Source organism: Petaurus breviceps, unplaced genomic scaffold, assembly GCF_028583685.1.
Source record: "Petaurus breviceps papuanus isolate PSGF00001 unplaced genomic scaffold, PetGlider_PUasm1.0 186, whole genome shotgun sequence".
In the NCBI taxonomy this organism is placed as follows: Eukaryota; Metazoa; Chordata; class Mammalia; order Diprotodontia; family Petauridae; genus Petaurus; species Petaurus breviceps.
This window is the reverse complement of record NW_027185798.1, coordinates 57,538,304-57,546,565: the sequence shown is the minus strand read 5'-3', so window position 1 is coordinate 57,546,565 and position 8,262 is coordinate 57,538,304.

The window sequence follows — 8,262 nt, the reverse complement described above, 5'->3', positions numbered from 1 at the left end:
ATCTATCTATCTATCTATCTATCTATCTATCTATCTATCTATCTATCATCTATCCATCATTTTTTTCTAAAGCATAACTCAGGCATCACCTCCTACAAGAAGTCTTTCCTGCTTCCCCCCCCCCCCAAGTGGCAATGCTTTATCCCTCTTGAAATTATATTGTGTAACTTTTTATTTACTTATTTGTGTATATGTTGTAACCTCTATGGAGCATGTAAATTCTTTAAGATCAGGGGTGGTTTTATTTTTGCCTTTGAATCCTGAGAGCCCAACACAGTGTCTTGTACATAGTAGATACTTGTTAAATCTTTGTTATATTATTTAATTCCCATGGAGTTGTAGAAGTCTCTAAATGAAGCTACTCTTCTCTCTCAAGCTGATTGAGGCAGCTGGTGGAATACAGTGGGTAGAGTACTGGATTTAGTATCAGGAAGATCTGAGTTCAAATCTAGCCTCACATACTTTGATCCTGGGCAAGTCTTGTTCCTTAACTGTAAAATAGGGATAACTGCACCAACCTCAAAGGGTTATTGTAAGGATGAAATGAGATATTTGTAAAAAGCACTTAACCCATGGCTGGCACATAGTAGGCAAAATAGAAATACTTATTTTTTCCTTTACAGTTATTATTTGCATTACATTGTGATTGGGGATACATATTCACATACACACAAATATGATATGTATCCCCTAGGAGCTTATTGCTTACTTCTAGCATTACTAATAGACATTTTTCAGTTGTTTTTCAGTAGTTTCTGACTCTTTGTGTCCCCATTTCAGATTTTCTTGGAAATGATACTAGAGTGGTTTGACATTTTTTTTTTCCCCTCCAGCTCATTTTACAGATGAGGAAATGGGGACAAACAGAATTAAGTGATTTGTCCGGGATCACACAGCTAGTGAGTGTCAAAGGTCGGATTTAAACTCAGGTCTTCCTGATTCCAGGTCCAATACTCTATCCACTGTAACACCTAGCTACCCCTCTAATATATATATATTATGCATTTTTTTCCTTTCTTAAGGCCTATTTGGAATTCCTTTCATACCACTTCCCAGATGGTATTCTCCTTGTCTGTTCCCCTTAAGCATGTGTGTATGCATACACATACATATACACATGTATTTGTGTGTGTAACCTATAACCACCTCCTCCCAATGCAAAGCTGTAGCATGGCTCCCGTCTTTCCATTCACCTCACGCCCTCTAGTGGCTCCAGGTTGCCAAGTCTTAAGAACCACATAGACTTCCTTATCACTGCTGGAGCTCAGCTCATCCTCCCTTTTTCTTCTCCTCAGTGCCAATTTTTAGAGCTACCTCCTGCCTGTGCCAGAGTCTCCCCTCAGAATTCAAGTTCCTTTAACTGCAAAGGCTTAGAATCTTTTCTATGGCTTCACTTGTTCATTCTAGTCACATCCTGCCATTTTGGTTTCTGTGCATCTCCTGAGCGACCGATTGGATTGGTGACCATTTCCCATGCCTCTGGCTTCATACTATGGCACCATCAAGATTTTGATCTTTCTGCCTGTCTGGTTTTTAAGTCTATCACTTGTTCTGGCCACTATGTAAGTTTTGACTTCTGCTTAGTTTCCAGTTGATGTTTTGATTTGATCTTTGTTCCACATGAGTTGGGCTTTTTACTTAGTGGATCCATTAAATAAGAAGTTTATAACCTGAGGCCTGTGAACTTATTTTTTTTCTATTAATAATATTTTGTTTTCTTCCCCAATTGCATTTAAAGAAAGTTTTCAACATTCCCTTTTATAAGATTTTGAGCTCCAAACTTTTTTCTCCCTTCCTCCCTCCCTCGCCTCCCCAATCTCCAAGATGTCAAGAAATCTGATATAGGCTATATATGTATAATCATATTAAACTTATTAGTCATGTGTCAAAGAAGAATCTGAACAAAAGGGAAAAACCAAGGGAAAGAAAAACAACGAAACAGGTGGAAAGAGTCTGCTTCTATCTGCATTCAGACTCCATAGTTCTTTTTCTTGATGTAGATAGCGTTTTTCCATCATGAATCTTTTGGAATTCTCTTAGAGCATTGTATTGCTGAGAAGAGCCAAATCTATCAAAGTTGATCATTGCACAATATTTCTATTACTGTATACAATGCGTGAACTTGGTTTTTAAATTCTTGGATGATTATATTTTCATATAATTGATTTACTTTGTTTTCCTTTGTATTTTTATTTTGTACATTTAAAACATTATTCTGAGAAAGCGTCCATAGGCTTTTCTAAATTGCCAAAGGCGTCCTTGACAAACAAAAAAATTAAAGAACCCCTGTACTAGATGTCTAGTCCTCCCTTCTCTGTCTTGCTTAGGGCTTCCAGTTCCTTGACTGGTCCCTGTAATCCCCAAAATTTACAGTCTGAGAACAGACAAGGGGAAAACCGTCTGGGGGTTGGCGCATAGGGAACTCCAAATGGGCCTTTACAAAGGGGGAAAAAGTGCAAACTGTGCAATTAGTAGGGACCCCAATTCACTTCTCCATCCCTTGTACCTTCCATGAGAACTTCCACATTCTAACAGGACTTTTATGCTTACTGCTGCTGGATTAATCTCATCTCAGGCATGAACCCTGTGGATTGAGGAAGCCACCAGGGAAAGTCAGCTGCTGGGAACCGCTGTGGAAGGTTGGGTAGGTGCTGGAGTGTGAAGAGGGCATTATTTCATGTTGTCTTAATGATTTACAGGTGAAGCCATTCTGTTGCAGTCATAAAGAGGACATAAATTCAGGAGAAGGCATAACCACCTGGCCTTGCGGTCCCTGAAGCCTTGGTCCTTGGCAGCTTAGCCAGACTCAGGGGATACCTCCTTTCCCAGGGCTAACCTTAATCACCGCTTTAATTATAGGTTTGCAGAAATGAGTACATCTGCCTCCAATGAGAATTAGTCCCACAGAGCTGAAGTTTTATTACCCTCCTTAACACTAGTGGGGCCTATGCTGATGAGCAGAGGTCCTGTACTGCCTTGTAAGAAACCATTTTTTTAATTGAGCATGTCTTTACCAAAGAATTGCCCTATCCCAGGTTTTTTTGTTTAAACCCTCAATACCTTTCTGATATTTGACATTAATTTTGAAATCTGCAGATCTGCTAGTGTGGCAAAAATTTCAAGATGTGAACTTTTTTTTTTAAAACCCTTTCAGTGTTTATAATTCTGTGTCCCTGGAAAATGCCTAAAAGGAGGCAGTTACAGTGCAGCAGCAGCAGCAGTAGCAAGCCTTCCCCCATCAGCTCACACGGTGGCATTGATTGCTTTTGTTTCTATGACAACATAGAACCCTCTCTCCATTTCCAAAAAGTGCCCTGAATGCATGATGGATAGCAGCATATGAAACAGTTTGGGAGGAAGTGCTGGACCTTGGAGATGGGGATACCACTGTACCCAGAGAGTTCATTTTCTTCTCTCTTCATTTCTGTTTTCTGTCTGGGGTCTTGAGTCTCATGTTTGTCATGCAAGTCACAGAGAAGGTAGACTAAGAGCTGAGAGAAGAGAGGGGGCCCAGGCCTTCTGGGCAGCATTTTGTGTGAACACAGGTATTTTGCATGGAGTGGGAGGATTCCTGTGTGAACACAGGTATTTTAGATGGAGGTTTTTCAGCTCTTAAAAATAGATTTGCCATTCTCTTTCTTGTATTTAAAGAGGCCTTTCAGAACAGAGAAGGAGTGAATAGCAAAAATGTGAGTTCTGCCCTTCAAGCAACCACTTTTCAACTTCCCCATTTTATAGTTGAGGAAACTGAGGCAGAGAGGTGTTAAGTGGTTTACCCAGATCACACAGCTAGACTCTAGACCTAGCACTCTATTATACTACTACCACTACTACTACTACCACCTATTATAATAATAGGTAACATTTACATCATACTTACTATGTGCCAGCTCTAGACTAAGTGCTTTACATAATTATCTCATTTAATCCTCACAACAGCCTTGGGAAGTAAGTGCTATTATTACCCCCATTTTACAGATATGGAAATTGAGGCAATTCAAGATTAAGTGACTTGTCCAAGGTTGGACAGTTAGTAAGCGTCTGAGGCTAGACTTGAACTCAGGTCTTCCTAACTCCAGGCCCAATACTCTATTCACTGCATCACCCAACTACCTCTAGAATAGTTCTGATCAAAGTCACACAGGTTGTGACCTTGACAGAAATTAGAACTCTAACCTAGATTTCCTGCTTCCCAGAATGGATTTCTCTCACTCTTAACTCAAACTTACGTGTCCTAAGCATCTGCTTACCAGAATAGATGCTACTCATTACCACTTTCTTAAGGAGATCCTGTGTGACTTTGACCAAGTCATCTGACCTCTGTTTGCCTCAGTTTCCCATTTGTAAAATGAGAAGGTTGGACTACTGAGGTTTCTTCTGGTTTTCAATTTTTCATGTTAGAATCTTGTACACTGGAGCTGGAGGGGATTTGACACCATTTAAACTGAGTGCGATGGATGAGGTGGGTTAGATGTAAATGTCCTGATGCTTCAAGGCTATACCCACCTATACCTTGGCTTATTCCCCTGCTTTTTCAACTCTATAGAGAGCACTCAGGCAACTACATAACTAATTAATTAATTAACCAACCAGCTAGGAGGTATAGTAGATAATTTATAGCCACCAGATGGTGCTATATTACATCACCAGCCCAGGGGCAATATTTGCAGGTAGTCAATGTGCTTGCATGGACTTCCCCAAAATCAAGTTTATTTTTTTGCCCTAAGCCTGCTAAACTTGCATGAGGAAGTCTTTTCAAGGACAAAGGAAATAGAAGCCCAAGAACTCTGGGAAATATGTGCCCACATACATTTTCTATCTTCTACCTTGCTGATCCATTACTCCTAGTTCCTTCTGGGAACCATTAGAAATGCTTGTTTCTGTCAGATTTTTAGCATAAGTAAAAGTGGAGGTGGAAGGAGATGTGTTTGTATGTGAGAATGATTTAAACCATTAAACAGAGGGAATTATCTTTGATCCTCTGTATGTGGGTAGCTAAGACATGGTAATTTTACAGTCAGATTATACTACTATCTCTTCATCAAACTGAATTGTGTTATCTTTTGCTTTGATGCACTGAGTAGTAATAGAACCTTGTCAAGAAACCTTATGTTTAGGGGCCATATTTCACTACAGCTCTTTGTTGACCTACTCAGAAACCACTGATATATCTTTTCTCCTTATCTCTATTTTTTTTTTACCCAAATTATTTTACTGTAATGAGTTCTACTTAAGTGTTCAAAGCTGACGAGTTCATGGACACAGCAAAGGGTAGGACCATGCCGTTAATCCCTTCTGGTTCTCACAGACTACCAACTGAAGCCACTGTGGCTTCAGCACTGGTTTACTGGAGGACCCAATGCAAATTAGTAAGCATCAGGAGGCTTATCTCTAAAGCAAGGGTAAGACTAATGAACTTTCTTTTAGGTTAGTGCTACAGAAAAGCATCTAATGATTTTAAAATGTTTTACCTGATAAATATGAATCTCAGTGTTGTAGCAAATGAAAGTTGGAATATGTATATGTGTGTATATATGTATATATCGATTGCAAAAATGGCAAAGCTATTTCCAGTGAACTTTTAAATTTACAAATTGGATGAGGGCTATAAAATGAATTAACACCCAGTTTGAGGAATCAATACATTTTCCAGGACTTCAATGAAAATATTAATTCTTCTGCTTCTTTCTCTGTACAAGATAGTCTCCTCTCCCTCATGGCCTATTATTTCTTTTTATGGAATAAAATAATAACCTATATGCGTTGAAGTTTCAAAAAAAATTCTTATAACAACTCTGTGAGTTAAGTTGTACAAGTACTATTATGTCCAATTTTCAGATAAGGTACTGAAGGAGAAATCTAATCAAAGGGCTATAGGAAAATTTGAAGAGGGAGAAAATACTCCCTCTTTCCTCTCCCTTCTCCTCCTCTCCCTTTTTCTTCTCTATTTTCCCTCCCTCTTCTCTTTCTCCTTCCCATCCCCTTTCCTTTTCCCTCTTCTCCCTCACTTTCCCTTCTCTTCTTGCCTTCCTCCCTCCCCTCTCCTTTTCCTTTCCTTCTCTCTTTCTTTTCCTCTTCCCTTTTTTCCTTCCTCTTTCTTTTCTCTTCCTTCTTTTCCTTCCCCTTCCTTTTCTTCTCCTTCCCTCCCCTGCATCCTAAAATTGGATTTTCAGTTGCCTTCAGAGTAGCTCCATCTGGAAGTCTCACTGCTATTATCTCAGTGTCACCATGTTCTAAACTGAACTCTTTATCCTTGGTCTTTGAACCAGTTTATCACCTGTCTCCTTCTTATTTCTCTTAATGGCACCACCATTCTCCCAGTCAGTCACTTAGTTTTAATATCTTAGACTCATCTTTAATTATTCCCTCCTCTTTTCCATTTATGTCTAACTAGTCATCAAGTCTTGTTCATTCTACCCCATCTGTGCCTCTTACATCTGTCCCTATGGTATATCCCCATGGTTATCACCCTAATTTAGCACCTCATCACCTCTTGTCTGAACATCAGCCTCCTAATTTATCTGTTTGCCTAGTTGCCCTCCCCCACTCAGAATACATACTGTAATACATCCTGAGGGCTACGACCAGACTAATATTAAACTACTGCTCTGATCTCATCATACCTGCTCAATAACCTTCAATAACTTCCTGGTGTGTACATGATAGCTACCATGCCACTATACATATGTGGTGCATAGTAGACATTTAATAAATGCTAGCTAATTGACTGACTCTGTGTTATCTTCAACAACCAATCTTATCGAACCTTTTATTCCAGTAAAACCATGAACATACTGTTGTCCAAGAACATTTCAAAACTTTCTCCCTTCTTGTTTTTATTTTATCATTCTTCCCACCTGGCATTTCTTTCCCATTCCTATTTATCTATCTGAATCTCCTATCTTTTCTCTCCAGCTTTGAGACTCAAGAAAAATTCTTCTATTCTGAAACTATTCTTTCTCTGCTGAGTACCCAATGATGTCTCCATCCTTACAATTCCCACAGTACTTATTGCCTATATACCATTCACAGAATAGTCTTACTCCTTATGTGACCTTGGGCAAATCACTTCTCTGGGCCTCAGTGTCCTCATCTGTAAAATGAAGGAGTTAGACTTGGTCATCTCCAAGTCATCTTTAAATCTATGATCTGACAATTTAATATTTCTTGGAGTCATGAATCTGATTCACATACCATCAGATCCTTCAGGGCAGGAGTTGTGTCTTTTACATTTAAAAATCCATCCACGGTGCCTAGCAATGTGTTTTGCCCAGAACTGCTTAGTGAGTGCTTAACACTTTTTTCCAGAATTTGGGTGAATCTAGTTAATTCCAGGGAGGTAAATTGTTCCTTTTGCAGGTGTTTTCACTCTTGTAGACATTTAAAATACTGCTCACATGTTATTATTCCATCACTCCTAATCCTGCATTCTTTCTGATGAATAAGTTGGTGGCATTAGTGGTGAGCAGTTTCCAGTCGGCTACCCAATAGAGTTATTCAAATGCTCGGCTTTAGTAATAATGCATCTGGGACTCCTGTGAACAGTTAATTAGGGGGAACTTGTTCATTATTGCAAAGAGGCAAGTTTAGAACAATTTAAATAACAAGATTAAAGTCTTTTTTCAGGAGAAACATTTCATGAGATATTAATACTTTGGCTGTTTATAATGTAAGATAATGAGAGCATTAAGTGCAGGGAACAATATATTAACAGCAAGTGTATAAATTTGTAAATTCATGTTCTTCTTTTCCCTATGTTGTTTTCTCATTTGTTGAAAGTAAGAGTAAAAATGGTTCACTGAGGAGCCAAGTCCCTCTGGTAATTGTTCAGTGTCATATATGAGGAAATATGACATTAAAAAAAGAAAACAAATTTGGGAATCAGAGAGATTTAGTTTGAATCCTGGCTTGGCCATGGAAATTGTATCATGTTGGACAAATCACTAGACTTCCCTGAGCCCTTGTTTCCTCATCTATAAAATGGGTATAATAATATCCTGAATATATCTTGGGTAACTAGGTGGGGGAAGACTTACTCTCCTGAGTTCAAATCTGACTTCACTAGCTGTATGATCCTGGGCAAGTCACTTAACCCCATTTCTCTTCATTTCTTCATCTGTAAAATGAGTTGGAGAAGGAAATGGTAAACCACTCCATTATCTTTGCCAAGAAAACCTCAACTGGGGTCACAAAGAGTTGGACACGATTGAAATGACTGAACAAAAAACCATCTCACATCTACCTATTTATTTACCTGTTCAT